Below are 17,092 nucleotides of genomic sequence, written 5' to 3' on the forward strand. Positions count from 1 at the left end.
TTCTGAGTCAGGTATGCTTAGAGCTTGGTTCAGTTTCTTTCTCACTCAACGATGCCTTAGACCTGCGCTGCTTCCTTGTCAAATATGTCTTTTGAGCCGAGTATGTTGAGGGCTCCAAGTCGGCGCCGCCGATCCATGAGATGGCTGATGGGATCCTTGTTCCTCGTCAGCTACTCCCCCCCTGGTGGAATCCGCAAGAGAGCTTTGAATTTTTGTGGCTACACTGGTTCTTCGAGTTTCCTCTAAACGGCGCAGGCTTCAGTTGGCACCGCTTTCTTGGTATTTCTGGGTGAAAAGTTTTTGAATTTCTTTTTGTAATTGTATTGAGCGTTTGGTGCTTTCTTGTCTTCGTATGGTTTTTCCCTCTGTCTATGACGTCTTGTCATTTAATGACTGACACCTTTGCTATTCCCCGTACCCGTCTTTTCACAGCCCCAGACTCGATCTACACCCTCCTTTTTCAACCGCCATTTTCGAAATTAAATCTGGACCCTTAAAGTTTTTAACCCTAAAGATTTCCCTCCTTTTCGGTCTTTTCGAATCCACCTCCTCTATAAATGTTCGTTCTCTCTCCTTTTCCTTCTTCTCTTTCTTCCTTCACTCTTCTGTTGCTATATTTTTTTTCTGCTTCGATTTCTCCTTTCCCCCCGCCGGTCGTTCCCCTTTCTCTTCTCGCCCTCCCTGTCGCTAGATTTAACCAGGTATCTCTTCTTTCCTTCCTCTCGCTTTGCGATATTTTACTTTTTCCCTTTTAACGGCTTCTTCATCCCCCTTCCTTCCCCTTTCTCGCTCTGTGTTGTTTTCTTGTTCGCAATTTTGCACTATCCATTGCCGCTTCGTCTGCATTCCCCCAATCCACTCTGTCTACCCGGTCCATGAAGATGATAAGGGATGCCCTTCGTATCGATGTTGGCGATTTGGATTACAAAATTCGGATCCAGAATCCCGCTAACCCTGATTCCGATATGCCTAATACTTTCCGGGGCATTAATCCTGATGTTATTCCGATTTGGGTCGATCAAATTGATGTTGGACTGCGCATTCCTCCTTCTCCTTTTTTGATTGAACTATGTAATTTGTATGGCATTCCCTTTTTTCAACTTTCTCCCTCTTCTATTCGTCGAGCCCATGTGCTACATATAGTCTGCGCCGCTAACAATTATCCTTACAGCGCTGCCCTATTCCATAAGACCCATGTTTTGAAACGAACAGGGTCCCATTATAACTTCACCTCCAAGGCTGGGGGTTATATGGCTTTTATGAAAAAAATGACCTCTTTAGACAAAGATTTTCAAGATAAATATTTCTTTGTCCAAACCCGAAATGGCACTTGGCCAGACATTATCGGCGCCGATGCCCAACTTCAATGGCATGAAACTAAGCATCTCACCCCTTCTAGTTCTGCGCGCGTCACTGATATTGAACATATTCTTCTGACGCGATTGACCGAGGCCCGGGTCAAGGAAGTTTTGGATGTAAAGGTGCTGGTGACTAGACCCTCTGTCTTGGCCGGTGCGGGCTTATTCTCCCGCTATCCCCTGTCTCCCGAGGGTATTAAATGTGTTTTAACATTAATACTTGTCATGTTTTGCTTTTACGTCCACTCCTCTTTCTTGTGAATGTCTGATTTGTTCTTTGGATTGTGTTTCTGATGTGCCTTCCATTTCGTTTGCTCTGTGTTAGGTATGGATACGTGGAAAACTCCGTCGGTCGGTGTCATTGATAGTTTCAACTTTTCCCAGAGTGGTGCTGTTGAACCGTCTCCAGCTGCGCAGACTGTAGGCGGCGCCGCGCAAGCCATTGCCGCGGGGTCTTCTGGCTCTCGACGCCCCCTAGTTAGTCCCCTCCGGCTTCGCGATGCGGATACCGGAAATGTGGAGGAGGATGATCCTCCAGTTCTGAAGAAACGCAAAGGCGCTTCGACTAAGAAGCAGTTGCAGCAGAAGAAAAAGAAAACCACGATGTCGGCGGCGCAGCCTGAAACCGTCGTATTATATTCAGAGGATGCTACCTCCTCTGCTCAGATGCCTGTTTCTCCTCATCGTTCCCGCGATGTTGGGGTGTCCTTTGGAACGGGGATCGCCCCTCGTGTTCTTGGAGATCTAACTGGTGAGGAATGTCGATCTCAAATGATCGCCCAGATTGCTCCGGCTGATCTTCAAGCTCAGGAGTCCTTGAACCGCCAGCAAATGGTGGATGGCCTCGTGATGACGATTGAGACGGTGGGCTTATTTTCGTTTATTCTATTTCCACTTTTTTAGATGTGTGTTCCCTAAGTTCCTTTGTTATATCATCTGCGCAGCCTAGGGTTGAATGTTTGACTGTTGTTCGAAGTCTTCTCCGTGCAGAGGGCGAAGTCCAGGCCAAAGATAAGGAGTTCCTAGCGGCGCTGGCCCGATGTACTACTGCTGAGGAGGAAGCTCGCCGTTTGCGAGAGGAAAACGAGAAGTTGAAGGCTGAGAGGTTGTCCGTTGATGCGGAGCTGGCTCGGGTTCAGGGAGAGTTAGCGCGTGTGAAGCATGAGAATGAAAAAGAACTTGCAGCAGCCACCCAAGATCATGCGGAGAAGTTGGCTGCCCTCAGGCAGGAGATCGTGGGGAAGGAAAACGCGGCCTTCCAGAATGGTATTAAGCAACACCGGCTGCGCTAATTTTCTTTCCCCGGAGGGTCATGCGTTCTTGCGTATCATGTTGCAAGAAACCATCATCGCATTCACCTGTACCCCCGAATTGCTGACTGCTGCTGCCCCAGCGTTGAAATGGCTTGTCAAGGAGTCTACCCAGATTACTCTTAACTTGACTCAAGCTTCTCTTGAGCAGAGAGCCTTGTGCGAAAATGATGCGGTGCTGCATGCCATTGATTCCAATGCTCTTGGAAAAATTCTGGGTATCCGTGCTGATTCGCCACCGACTCCCGAGTGGTGGTTCCCTATTGTAGACAAGGCCATCAACTTGTTTGTGATGGGCCGCGGTGCTAACCCTCCGCCTACTCTGCCTGCTCAGCCCTTTATTAGGACGCCTTATATGGACGAGATTCGCTCTCGTATCCGATCAATTCGGGGTAACTATCCCGGTGGCGGAGTGTTCTATGAGCCAGCTCCCGTGATCATGGCGGCGCCGGCTTCTTCCGCGCATGAATCTCCGCAGCCCGCACCTTCCGGTGGGGACAGTGGTGGCAACACGGATGAGGAGATACAGATGGAGAAGCCTCCAACTCCACCTTCCAACCCTTAGATGCTAGAACGCTTCCTCTTCTGGTTTTGAAAACTTCATATTTGTAATGGGACTTTCATCTGACGAGGACTGGTGTAATTTGTAATTTGTTTGGCTCTTCGTATGCATCTTTCCTTTTTGGTATCTTCTTCTATTTCGCGTTTTGTTTTTGTAAATGTCGTGTGTTGTTTATAGATTCTCTGTTGCTATTGCGCAATGATATTTCTTCGAATCGGATTACTCTCCGAATGACAGCTAGGACCGTAATCTTGATTGATGTTCTGCACCCCCATGCTCGTCAGAATGTTCGGACTCTTGGTTCAACCATGGAAATTTTGGCTGATTCTTTGGACAAAATGTTTGTCTGCGCAGACTCAGGATCTCGGTCTGCGCGGACTGGGGACCTGGACCCTCGTTTTTTAAGTGTTGCAGTTAATGCCTCGAATTTGTGCCGTGAATTTGTGCAATTAATGCCTCGAATTTTGCAATTTAATGCCTTGAATTTGTGCAATTAATGCCTTGAGTTTGTGCAATTAATGCCCTCGTCGTGCAATTTATGCCTTGAATTGTGCAATTTATGCCTTGATTTTGTGCAATTAATGCCCTCGTCGTGCGATTTATGCCTTGAATTGTGCAATTTATGCCTTGATTTTGTGCAATTAATGCCCTCGTCGTGCGATTTATGCCTTGAATTGTGCAATTAATGCCTTGAATTTATGCAATTAATGCCCTCGTCGTGCAATTTATGCCTTGAATTGTGCAATTTATGCCTTGATTTTGTGCAATTAATGCCCTCGTCGTGCAATTTATGCCTTGAATTGTGCAATTAATGCCCTCGTCGTGCAATTTATGCCTTGAATTATGCAGTTAATGCCTTGAATTGTGCTTGCGTCATCTTCTTAACCTGTGTTGTAAATTATGTTGAAGAAAACATAAGAGGCGAATTTCTCCTAAAACCATAGATCTTTATTGATGACGACCATGGCCCCAGACCTCATTAAAACCCCTGTGGGGAAAAAGAGTATCTGGTCTACATAATGATGGGACATGAATAAAATTCACACATAGAATTTCTTGAGGTGATTGATGTTCCACGGCCTCTCGAGAGCTCTCCCCTCTTGATCAGACAGATGATAGGCTCCGCCTCTTAAGACTTCGGTGATGATATATGGTCCTTCCCAGTTAGCTTCAAATTTCCCGGTAGCTTTCAGAGCATCCGCACGCTTGAGTACCAGATCGCCCTTCTGGAATCGGCGCTGCTTGACCTTCTTATCATACCCTGCTTTAATGATGCTTTTGTATTTGGCAGCCTTGACCTGGGCTTCTTCTCGCTTTAGATCTATGAGGTCCAGCTCAAGCCTGCGCAGTTCTTCATTCTGCGCCGGATCATATGTACAAATTCGATGTGATTCTAACCTTACCTTTGCTGGAATGACAACATTTGAGCCATAAACCAAAGTGAACGGGGCTTCTCCTGTGGCTGTTTTGGGACTGGTACGCAGCGCCCACAGGACCGTGTCCAATTCCTTTGCCCATCGTCCTCTGCTTCTTTCTAATCTTTTCTTGATTCCCTCACAGATAGTGCGGTTAGCCAGCTCGACTTGACCATTGGCTTGGGGATGGGCTACTGAGACGAATCTCTGCTCGATGTCCATCCTTGAACAAAAATCCTCGATTCTTTGACTAGTGAACTGTGCTCCATTATCTGATATTAGAACTCTGGGCACCCCATAACTGCAACAGATGTTTTTCCAGATGAACTTTTCGACGGTGGCCTCATCCACCCTTGTTACAGCCTCTGCCTCCACCCATTTCGAGAAATAGTCTACTGCCACTATCAAGAAACATTTTCCTCCCGGCGCCGTTGGCAGTTTACCCACGATATCAATTCTCCATTTGTCGAAAGGATACGCCGAGTACATCACCCCCATTTCTTCCCCCGGGATGTTAATTCTTGGCGCATGTCTTTGGCAGGATTCGCACTTCTTTACATAAGCTTTGGTATCCCTGTCGATGCCAGGCCAGTAAAAGCCTGCTCTGATGATTTTTCTGGTCAGGTCTTTGTATCCTGCATGGTTTCCACAGCATCCCTGATGGATTTCCTTTAGAGCGAATTCTGCCTCCTCCGATGATAAACATTTAAGGAATGAGTTTGTGAAAGATCTCTTATAAAGCTGGTTGCTGATCAAACAAAAATTCTCATATCTAGCGTATTTTGCTGTGTCTCCCTCCATTCTTTCTCCTGTACGTAAGAAATGAATAATTGGGGCTCGCCAATCATCCCCCACTTCGACGGCGCAGACTTGAATCCTTGGGCTCTTCTTTGGTTCAAACAAGAGTGTGATTTCGTCATTCCATGATTGTTCAATGGCGCTGGCCATCCTTGCTAGCAAGTCAGCCCTTCGATTTTCTTCCCGGGGTACTTGTACTATTTTCAGTTCTTCAAACTTTTCCTTGAGTTGCTGCATCCGATCATAATAAGCTCTCATTCTGTCATCGCGAACCTCACATTCGCCTCTCAACTGCTGGGCTACCAGTTGTGAATCGGTCTTGATTATTGCTGTGTCTACTCTGAGCTCCTTCAAGATGTGGGCAGCCCTTATCACTGCCTCATATTCTGCCTCGATATTTGACAGCTTGTCCTCAAACTTGATCGCAAACTGGTAGGTTCCATCCTCTGGCGATTCAATGTATATTCCGACTCCGCACCCCTCTTTGGTGACGGAACCGTCGACCTGCGCCGTCCATGGTCCTCGTAGCGGCCATCTCGTGGTCTCTTGAATGAAGTCAGCTAGGGCCTGTGCTTTAATGGTTGTACGCGGTTCGAACGCCACGTCATATTCGCCCAGCTCAATGGCCCATTTTACCATTCTTCCTGCGAGGTCTGGCCTCCCCAGGATTTGTTGAAAAGGCAGCGCTGTTCTGACGATAACTTTGTGTGATAAAAAGTATGGGCACAACTTTCTTGCCGTGATCATGATAGCATAAGCTGTTTTCTCCACCGCGGTGTATCTGATCTCCGCTCCTTGGATGATTTTGCTCACGAAATAAACTGGCTTCTGCGTACCCCCTTCCTCCCGCACTAGCACAGCGCTCAAAGATTCTACCCCCACCGAAGTGTATAGATATAGTGGCTCCCCCGGTATCGGTTTGGTCAAGACGGGTAGTCTTTTGAGATATTCCTTGAGGTCCTCGAAGGCTTGCTGGCACTCGCTACTCCACTCGAATCGACTTTCCTTTCTCAAAATTTTGAAGAAGGGCAGACTTCTTTCTGCTGACCTCGATATGAACCGACTTAATGCAGTTATTCGTCCGTTCAGTGTTTGTATCTCTTTGATGTTTCGCGGCGCCGTCATGTCAATAATAGCTCTAACTTTGTCTGCATTCACTTCTATCCCCTCAGGCGTAACCTCGTATCCTAGGAATTTTCCCGACTGCACCTCGAAAGTACATTTAGCCGGATTGAGCATGAGCTTATGTCTTCGTATCACCGAGAAGATTTTCTCCAAGTCGTCCGCATGTGTGCGTGCTTCAGTGCTGTGTACCAGCATGTCGTCTACATAGACCGACACATTCTCTTTTAATTGATCTTTGAAGATTCTGTCCATCATTCTCTGGTAAGTAGCCCCAGTGTTTTTTAGTCCAAATGGCATACTCACATATGCGAAGATCCCTGCGCAGACTGCGAATGCTGTTTTAATAACATCGTTCCTGTACATCTTAACCTGATGGTATCCTTGGTAAACATCCATCATTGACAAAAGTTCGCATCCTGATGTTGCGTCTACTAACTGATCAATCCGTGGCAATGGGTAACAATCCTTTGGACAGGCTGCATTGAGGTCCCGGTAGTCCACACACATCCTCCAAGTCTTAGCCTTCTTTTCCACCAAAACAGCGTTTGACACCCAGTCCGGGTATTGCACTTCTATGATATGTCCCGCTTCTAACAACGCCTGTATCTGCTCTCGAATAGCAGCATCCTTTTCAGTACCGAAGTGTCTCATCTTTTGCTTGACTGGCTTGATCGTGGGATCCACGTTCAAACGATGCTCGGCTAGCTCTCTGTCGATTCCTTTCAGGTCCGCCGTAGTGAACGCGAATACGTCAGCGTTTCTGCGCAGGCAAGCTATTACCTTTCTTTGCAATTCTGGCTCCATATATGCCCCGATTTTGGTAGTAAATCCCTCATTATCCTTGAAAAGCTCAATAACCATGCACGTGTCATTGGTAGTGACGAGGGGTATTTTATCATTTCCCCCTTGTAGCTCTGCGATCTCTCTCCGCTCGGGCTCTGAAGCCGTGATCACTCCGATTTTTCCCTTCTTGCTTGCCTCTACTTGGTGTACTGACCTTTCCCATTTTTGTCCGGAGTATTGAGTTAGTACTTGTACATGGCATTTCTTCGACACAGCCTGGTCTCCCCACACTTCACCGATTTTGCCTCCTTCCAAGGGGAACTTCATCTTCAAGTAAAGAGTAGAGATGATTGCTTTAAAAGAGTTCAGCGCCGGTCTCCCAAAGATCATGTTGTAAGAGGGTTTTGGTGCGTCGATGACCAAGAACTTGACCATTCGGGTCTTTTTTCCCCATGGTTGCCCTATCGTCATTGGCAACTCAATTATTCCCACCGGTAGGACTGATTCCCCTGAAAACCCATAAAGAGGAGCCACAACGGGCTCTAGCTTAGCCTCCAAACCCATTGCCTGCCAGCACTCTAGATATAAGATGTTGACGGCGCTGCCTGAATCAACAAAGATGCGATGTACCAATACGTTGGCCACGTTGGCAGAAAACACCAAGGCGTCGTCATGAGGATAGAATAGAGACCTAGCATCCTTTGGTCCAAAGGATATTATCGGTTCATCGGGCGCGGTGTTGATTGTCATGACAGCTTTGTCATAGTATCCAGACCTGACCGTGCGGGCCAATTGTTTTTTGGCCCTGTTAGATGTTGGTATATTATTTTCTCCTGTAATCATGTGTACCTCTCTGTCATACTGGGCGTGGTTTGCGGGGTTGTGTCTATCCTGGCTGTCTCGCCTATGATTTCTTTTTTCCCTTCTCTCCTCATGTCTGTGTCTTCTTTCCCTGTCATCATGGTCGCGGCGGGTGTCATCCCGCCGGCGCCGCTCATCTTCCCTACGTTTATCGTAACGGTTCTCTCTATATGAGCCTCGTGGTCTTTCTATGAATTGATCCAGGAACCCTTTCCTGACCAAGATTTCTAGCTGATGTTTCAAATGTCCGCATTCGCGGGTGAGATGACCGTAACGGTTGTGATATTCACATAACAAATTGTTCCTGCCTGGGGCTGGGGCTCCGGGTTGGTAATCTTTTGGAGCTCTGAAATAATTCTCTTCTTTAATCTGATGGAAAATTTCGTCTATGTGACGATTCCATTGAGTTGGATTTTGTAAATCATCTCGGTAACCCCCGCGCTCTTCCCTCTTCTCTGTCTGCGCCGTGATTAATGAACCTGTTCCAGCTTCGATGGCCATCGTTGGGATTCTGGGAGGTAGACCTCGGTAGGGATTCCTCGGGATGTATTTTTCTCCAGCGTCTGCGCTGTCTTGCTTCTTAGGTTTGAGCTTATCGGCCTCTGCCTTTCTTGCCATTTTAGCGTCTTCCAGTTGGAGGTATCCCGGTATTATTATCATGATGTCTTCGAAACTAGTGGGCGGCTTGATCTGGAGTGCCTCAAAGAGCGGGCCTTGTTTTAACCCTCTAGCGAAAGCGTACCACTTAATCTGAGATTCGGCGTCTGGTATGTCTAACGCGATTGTGTTGAATCGTGCCACATATTCACGAAGTGTTTCTTGTGGTTCCTGCCTGATGTCCATCAAGGAAATTGGTGTTTTCCCAACCCGCTTTGCGCTGGCAAACTGTCTCATGAACATGAGGTGAAGATCATCATATGAGTATATAGAATTATTTCTCAGATTGTGGAACCATCGCTGGGCCATGCCCGATAGAGTCGTGGCGAAGATCCTGCATTTGATTCCCTCCCCATACTGATGTAGCGCTGCCAGCCCCTCGAAACGAGCTATATGCACCTCCGGATCGGTGGTGCCATCATAATCCAATGAGATGGGGCGGTAATTTGCTGGCAGGGGTTCCAACAATATTTTCTCCGAGAAAGGGCTCTTGTGAGTAGGTGTTGATATAGGGATGTCGGAGTGGTGTCCCTCCCGGTCTCTCGTGAATATGGTATCATTCGGCCTGCGCCGACTTCTTTTGAGGAGCTCCCTCCGGGGCTCTTCAGGTCTCAGTCCGTGCTGGTCGGGGAATTTGTTCACCTCTGTGTTATGATCGTGCTCCCTGAGTTCTGTCTCCAGACTTTTTAGCTGGTCTCGGAGGAAAGATACTTTTTCCTTCAGCTTGTCATTGTCCTTGTGTGCCCCTAAGCTGCGCTGCGGAGTGGTCCCGCTGGTTGAATCAGTCACATCTTCGATCTGGACACTGTTCGTAATGAACTTCCGCTTGTTCCTTCCTCCTTCTTCTTCTCTGTCTATTCCTGTCTGAGCGGCCATCGCTGTTTCTCCTCCCCCTGCCTGCGCAGGCGCGGTTGCTGCTTTCTGAGCAGCTATGATTCCCTCTGGTGAGGCAGCTGGCTGAGTAATACCCATTAAAGAGCGAATAGTCGCGTAGTTGAGCATAGCCAAAACTTGGTCATTGATAGGGACATTGGTTGGCCCTGGTGCTGTAGTGATAGTAGCCACGGCGGGCATATTTGTTCCCATATTAGATTGTACAGAAGCAGGGATCATGTTGTTGATCGTAGTGAAACCCGGCGGAGTAAGCCCAGTCAAGTCGACTCCCTTAGTCGATGTGTCGTCAGTAGGTTTGGCAGATGTGTTCCCTACAGCGGCCTCGAAATCTTTGTTTAGATCCTTACAGTGTTGATGGGTTGCCATTGTGAAGTACCTGTTCACTGTATCGCAGTAAAATAAGAAATAGTGAGTCAAGGTTGGAGAAGTATACCGGCGCAGGCGGGCTGCGCAGATGTCGCTGTGTTATATCGGCGGTAGGTGGGCCTATAAGTATTCCAATAATAGAAGATAAGCCCCAGAAAAACCCACGAACTTTGGCCCATGGAACGATTCTCGATTAAATGTACGGAAATCCATAGATAGAAAGGAATTTATAGAAATCCTCTTTGCAGTTCTTTCTGAGATGAACATCCCCCTCTTCTAGGAAATAAACCCAGAAAAAAGGTGAAACAGAGTTCCCGTCGTTCATAATTAGGTAAAGGACATTTCCGCCACGGAAGGTCTTCTCCAGTAGAAAATGCTCTCGGAAAAGCACAAAGGTTAGCCAAAATAAACAGTGAAACATCAGAAACACAGAAAGGGAGTTACCTCTCTGTATCGCACCGGGAATGCATCAAAATTAAGCAAGTAACATTAATGCACAGCACGTATAGAAAAGTTCAAAATTTCAAAAATAACGCAGGTTCTCAAAGAAAAATTCAAAAATGGCACGGTTCCCAAAAAATATTTGAATAAACCGTCTCCTTCCCCTGCTATTTCCCCTTCATTCATGCAAGGTGACAGAGGCCATCAAGATCCCGAAAATCCCAGCGGATTGCCGATACAAACAACGAACATACATTTCATCCATTATAAACGCAAAATAAGCCATGTTTAAACATTTATGCACAAATCACTTGATTATTCCATCTCTTTCTACGTATAAACCTCAAATGCGGTAAAAAATATAGCCATAAACGCAGGCTTGGTAACGAAACCCCCCTTCTTCCCTTTGATTTACGCCAGGATAAGCAGATCTAAGCCAAACATGAACAAGGACACTCAGACACTCTCTCAAATCTCACGCCTTAGCCCAGGTTTCCCACAGACGGCGCCAGTTGGTGAAGTCTAACGTTCAAACCTATCTAAATTAGTCGGAAAAGGACGTCGGAATCACCTGTATCGCAGTGTGAGAGGGGATTTGCTTAAAAACTTGCAGATGAGATTTCTTAAGGTAAAATTGCACATATCTGAAATATCGGTTTACAAAGCGTATTTATAGGATTACATTAGGGCGAAGGGTAAAAGGGGCTTTTCATGTCGTTCACGTACTCCACATGCGGCGTACGTGAACATTTCTCTCTCCACTAACAAACTCTCTAACTATTTTGCAGCTTTTTGTTGAACACGTGCTCTTTTCCAGCTCTCATTACTGATTGTTTCCACTCCCTAGGTCTTCTCCGTATGTCGCTTTAGTGTTGCGCTGTCCTCTCTAGTCTGCGCAGATATTTGACGGCGCCGCTATCTCTTATGATATGGCTTTGCCTCTTTCGATCCGGGTGGGCCTGGGGTTTAAGCCAGCTTCTTTCTTAGTCTACGCAGACATTCGACGGCGCCGTTATATTATTTCGACGATTATGTGGTGTATTCGCGTTTCTTGAGTCGAGTGTGTTCCGGGGCTAAGTCGGTGCCGCTGTCCTTGTTTGGGGTAGGATGGCTGATGGGATCCTCACTCCTCATCACGGGCTATGCCCCTTTGGATCACAAGTTTTGTTTCATGCTTCTGACAACCGACATTCATTAGCATAAATTTAGTAGTGAAGAGTCTAAACTCGGTCAGGTATATCATTTGAAATTTAACATGAAGATCTTAAGTTGGGTAAACAAAAGACGAATATGAGTAATTGCTACAGCGGAAGTCTAACATAGGAAATTGAACCCTAGCCTCAGCTCAGTCCCGTCAGCACCGTCCAGCCAACCTGAAAACATTTGAAAGTATTTTTGGGCTAAGTACTAATGTACTCAGTGGGCAAGCATTTTCATAAACATTTCATATTTTCGTAAGAGCAGTTTATCCAATCATACTTGACATGACTTAGAAGGTTTTAAATTGAAAGAACTTTTAAGCATGTTAAAATAATTTCTTTCATTTGTGCGCACATGTCACACTCCCTTTCCGTTACTCGCTATGATCCCGGACCTTTTAGCCACCGACGGATCCATTTCTCCCATTGCACTTGCCCTGAGGACGTAACTCAGACAAGTTGAATTGACCTCGGGACGCTACCCAGACAAGCCTTACATGATACATGCTCCGGAACACATCCCGTCGAGCACCCTTATAACGCCTCTGGCCAGTGCCCGATGGAGATCAACCCACCAGGTCAGCTAGCATGTGTACACGATTCTCAGACAACGTGTTAGGTCATAAGAGAACCTCAATTGATTAACTTTGCGAGCCTTAAACAGAGCTGAGTGCACATAAACATTTTATTGGATAAACAGTTTTCATTTCATTGAATAAATAATTTGCATTTAATTGAAACATTTAGAGCTTAATAACTCAATCATACTTTATACATTTGGAAAGTAAGCCCACCTAGTTAGGCAAAGCCTGAAGATCATAATCACATAAATTCATCTCGAAAAAGCAGCACTAATCCCCTTGGTCCACAAAGCCTACAAGAAATTCTATTCTTAATAGGTCTCGTAAAGCTAATCTTACTTCTTAGTGGATGTACTAAACATACTTGATTCGTCATGCCGGGTTTTCAAAATTTAATGAATAAATAATTGAAAACTAAATTCTTGAGTTAAGAACACCAACAATATTCTTACTCGACTTTCTTTTGTAATTGGAATTATAATTAACCAATTAAATCATGATGCAATGCATGACTCATTTCATACTTAAACATATAATAAGTGTTTACTTAAAATATGCACATAATAATAAATTAAATATTATTATGCAAATTAAAATAATTAATCAAACTTAATAAGTCTAATTAATTAAAATAGCATAGTTCCTTTAAATTAGAAATATGCACAAGCCCAATTGATTAAAAGAGCCGGCCCAGCTGAAATAAAAGAATGGCCCAATTGAAAATTAAAACAAAGGCCCAAAAAACCCAACACCTCAAACCCTTCTCCCTCTTTTCTTCACAGATCGGAATCCTCTCTCTCTCTCACAAAATCCACTCGTCCCTCTCACACAATTCGCTCGCCCTCTCTCCCTCAGCTCTGCCAGAGATCCGCCCCTCCACCATCGAAATCCACCGCCGTCTGAGCTCCATCCCCTTCACTCAACCGGCCGACAGCAGCAGCAGCAGCTGCCGCTCCGTTTTCCTCCTAAGCGACGACGAGGCGCCGCCGCTTCCCTCGGTCTCCCTCCTTAAAATTTCCCGGTGACAGCAACCCACGACCGCCGCCGTCCTCCGCGGCCCCAGCCCAGACCAGACCAGACACCACCCAAAACTCTCTCTCACAACACGGCACCCCTCTCTTTCTCCCTCTGATCTCCAGCAACCGCGGCGGAGCCACGGCCGCCACCTCTCTCTCAAATCTTCGGTCGACAGCAGCCGATGAAACAGACTACCGCCGGTTCTCCCCCGGCTCTCTCCCAAACCTCTCAGCTTGGCCGGACAGTAGCGGCACCGACGCCGTGTCCCCCCTCCCTCTCCATCTCCCGTCTCTATTTAATCAGTAAGGTAACTCTCTCTCTTACCCAACTCGATACAACAGCCCAAAGTTGAAAGTAAACTCATAAAAATTCTTTCTTTAAATCATTCAAACTTGTATAACAGAGTATAGTATAGCTCCCATTAAAAAAAAATATACATATATATATACAGAAATGATGAGATGGTTATGCCCATATGATATGTCATGAATCTACTGCTTAACGTGTATAAACTCGTGTGGTTTGCTGAAATAAGAAATGAGAGGTGTTTTAATCATATGCAAAAAGGAAAGAGGTATGGGAGTTCAAGATGAAACCTTTAAAACGATCTGTACTTGCTGGTGTTCTCTTGGGTTAGTTTTCAAGTCCTGCTTCTCTTGTCTTTGGTGGAAGGGATTGGGCAGATGGAATTTACTGAAATATATTTCATGTTGTTCTTTAATGAACAGAGGATGAAACATGAAGGAAAGATGGAAGAGATTCAAGCAAAGGTTACCTTGAATGCTAGCAGGAAACGAGTGGAAGTCCCTGTTCTTCTCGTGGAGTTCTCGGTGTAGAATGGTGAAGTGAGTTCTTGGCTGATTTGTTAAGAGGAGGAGGTTGGCAGCTACCTCTCCTATGACAAGCATGAAGAAGGGGCAGGTGTGAGTGTAGGGTGGCTGACTTGACAAGCTCTTGTACCATATGTATGGTCTTTTGAGTTGAAAAGGGAAATGGAGCTGCAGGGTAAGGATGGCAGCGGATTTGAAGGAGATTTGGGGTGTGTCTTTTGTACTTCACACATGTGTGTATGATATGTGTATGTATAAATAAGTATATATGTATTGCTTCCATACTTTATGTAATAGTGTAGGCTTGAATAGGGAAAATTGTAATATGAATGTAATTAAATCTTTTGTTGGAATTAAATTAAAAACATTTTCTCTATCCGGCATGAATCATCTTACTTTCTAAGTTCAAAATTAAACTAAAATTAGCTGTGTGGAAACGGGCTATTACAGATTAAACTGAACAAAAGTCTAAAAACATGGATTAATTTATAGTGTAAAATAAAAAATAACGACCAATCAAAAAAAGTGTTTAGCTTGTTAATCATTAAAACAAGCTCAGTAAAATAAAATAAAATTCATGAATTTACCTTGAAATGAACTCTGAGATCAGATCCCCTAGTCTTACAAGCTGCAACAAACATTCAAACAAAACCAAATCAGCAAACAAGACAAATAAAACGACGAACAAAATAAATCATCACAAAACAACATAAATCTACATTTAGTGATGTTATCGGGCTCTCTCGAGTATTTCACCTGTAGAATTTGCAGCATAAATTAAATTAAAAGTTCAAAATTCGCAAATGTGTTTGGATAAATTTATGAGGCTGAGAGAAGATGAAAGATACCATTGTTGCTGCTGTTTTTCTTCGGCAGTACTGAAAAAACTAATGGAAGTCGATTGCCCTTCTTCGAAAGAGAAAGAGAAGGGTTGGTGCAGAAGATTTTATAGTAAAACCCTAATACTCAATGGCTTCATGGGCTGGGCTTCTCCTTTATGGGTCTCAATTTTTTATAATTGTGAGGTAGAGTCGTCAGCCCATTATTAAAATATGATTAAATAGAAAGAAAAAAGAGAAAACAGGAGAACCTAAACCCTTGAAAGCACAGAGAGCAGACTAAGGGCCGAGCCTCATTAAAACCTCAGCAAGAGGAAAAAGAGTACTCGTCTAAAAGAAAAGGTGTCAGAAGCGGAGTTGGGAGAATCTCAGAAACTCCGTCCGAACCATCGTTCCTAGATAATCCCGGCTTCTCAACACAAAGCAAAAATAAGAAGAAAAGCAAACGCAAGAACAAGCCAACAACCAACAAAAGAAAACCGAAAGCTGTCATAGAAGGGAAACCGGCCGGTAAAACGCCGTCGCCGGTTTCCTCCTCCAGCCATCGAACAACAACGAGCACCAAGCTGCTCCCGCACCCAGCCTCGCAGCCAACCATCGCCCGACCATGCGCATAATGGACCCTGCGCATGACTTGCCCTCTCGAAGTCCAGAAATTCTCCGCAAAAATCAGCTCGGGACTCAGCTGATTCAAAATCCCCCTGGGTATCATCGACACCATACAGCTTCCAGTAGCCTGGCCCGTTCGAGTATGAGCCTCCTACCTCAAAGGCTTGTGACAGCCGCCATTCTGCTGATATAAATCAGCACGGTACCAACTAAAGCAAGAGCTCCAGTCATCTGCTCTTCCCCCATCAAAGCAGCTGCACCCCCAACTCCGGTACCCAACACCCGTCAAGATCAACCGCTCCGCTCCAGCCTCGGTGATGGCTGGAAATCCACGCTCTGCCTTACCCCAAACAACAACAAACATCAAAATTTCACTCGCACAGCACTATGCGTGGACATATCAAGAGCAGCCACCATTTTAATCTCCTCCAAGGCAAAAGGCCACCAACCTTCAGTACGATCTAAATTAGCCATCAAATCTGCCGGTTTGTTGCCTTCCCGGAAAATATGAGAGACTTGAAAGCTGATTTGGGAGAGAAGCTTTAAGACCTCCCTCCACTCGGCCAGGAAACGCCAAGGGACATTCGTCGAACGATTATTAAGGAGGCGGACCACGTAAGTGGAATCAGCTTCAAGCCAAAGTTGCTTCCAACTCCTTTGATGAGCGATTCGGATCGCATGAATAGCCGCTAAGAGCTCCGCCTCAAAAGCAAAGCCCTTTCCTCCTTTAAAATGGAAACAACCACGAACCCAACCCCAATTGTCTCTGAACACACCACCAGCAGCAATGAGTCCCGGTGCACCTGTGGCCGATCCATCTGTGTTTACTTTGATCCAGCTTCCGACCGGAGGCCACCAATGAACTTCCATCATCGTCGGAGGTGGCCTCGCACGCGTCGCCACCCCAATACGCCTAAGAATAGTATATTCACTCCAAGTATTGTTCGAATGACCAAGTCTCAGGAATTGAGAGTCCATCTCCTTAAAAGCGACTTTGAGGAAGCTCAAGATCATCTTAGGATGAAAAGTTTTGTCTTCAAAAGTTCTTGGTTACGACAATCCCAAACTTTCCAGATCATGTTAATAATAGCAGCTTTCCAAAAGGACGAAACCAGAGGACTAAAATCCACATTCCAAGAGGCCACAAGGAACGAATGAATATCCGAGCACATACCCAAATCACGTTTGTCAAACCAGTCCAACATTTCATTCCAAGCAGGACGAATAGCAGTGCAATCCCAAAATAGATGGGACAAAGTCTCCTCATCGTTGCTACACATGATGCAGCGATTGGGGCCTTGAATCCCCCTTCTACGAATACAATCCAGCGTGGGCATTTTAGTGTGAATAATCCGCCAACATATTAGCGATCGTCGATCAGGAATGAAGTTGGCCCAGAGCCACGACCCCCAACCAACTTTAGGAAAAGAAGGACCTATATTCGCAT

The sequence above is a fragment of the Salvia miltiorrhiza genome, chromosome 7, assembly GCF_028751815.1.
Source record: "Salvia miltiorrhiza cultivar Shanhuang (shh) chromosome 7, IMPLAD_Smil_shh, whole genome shotgun sequence".
NCBI classification, from domain to species: Eukaryota; Viridiplantae; Streptophyta; class Magnoliopsida; order Lamiales; family Lamiaceae; genus Salvia; species Salvia miltiorrhiza.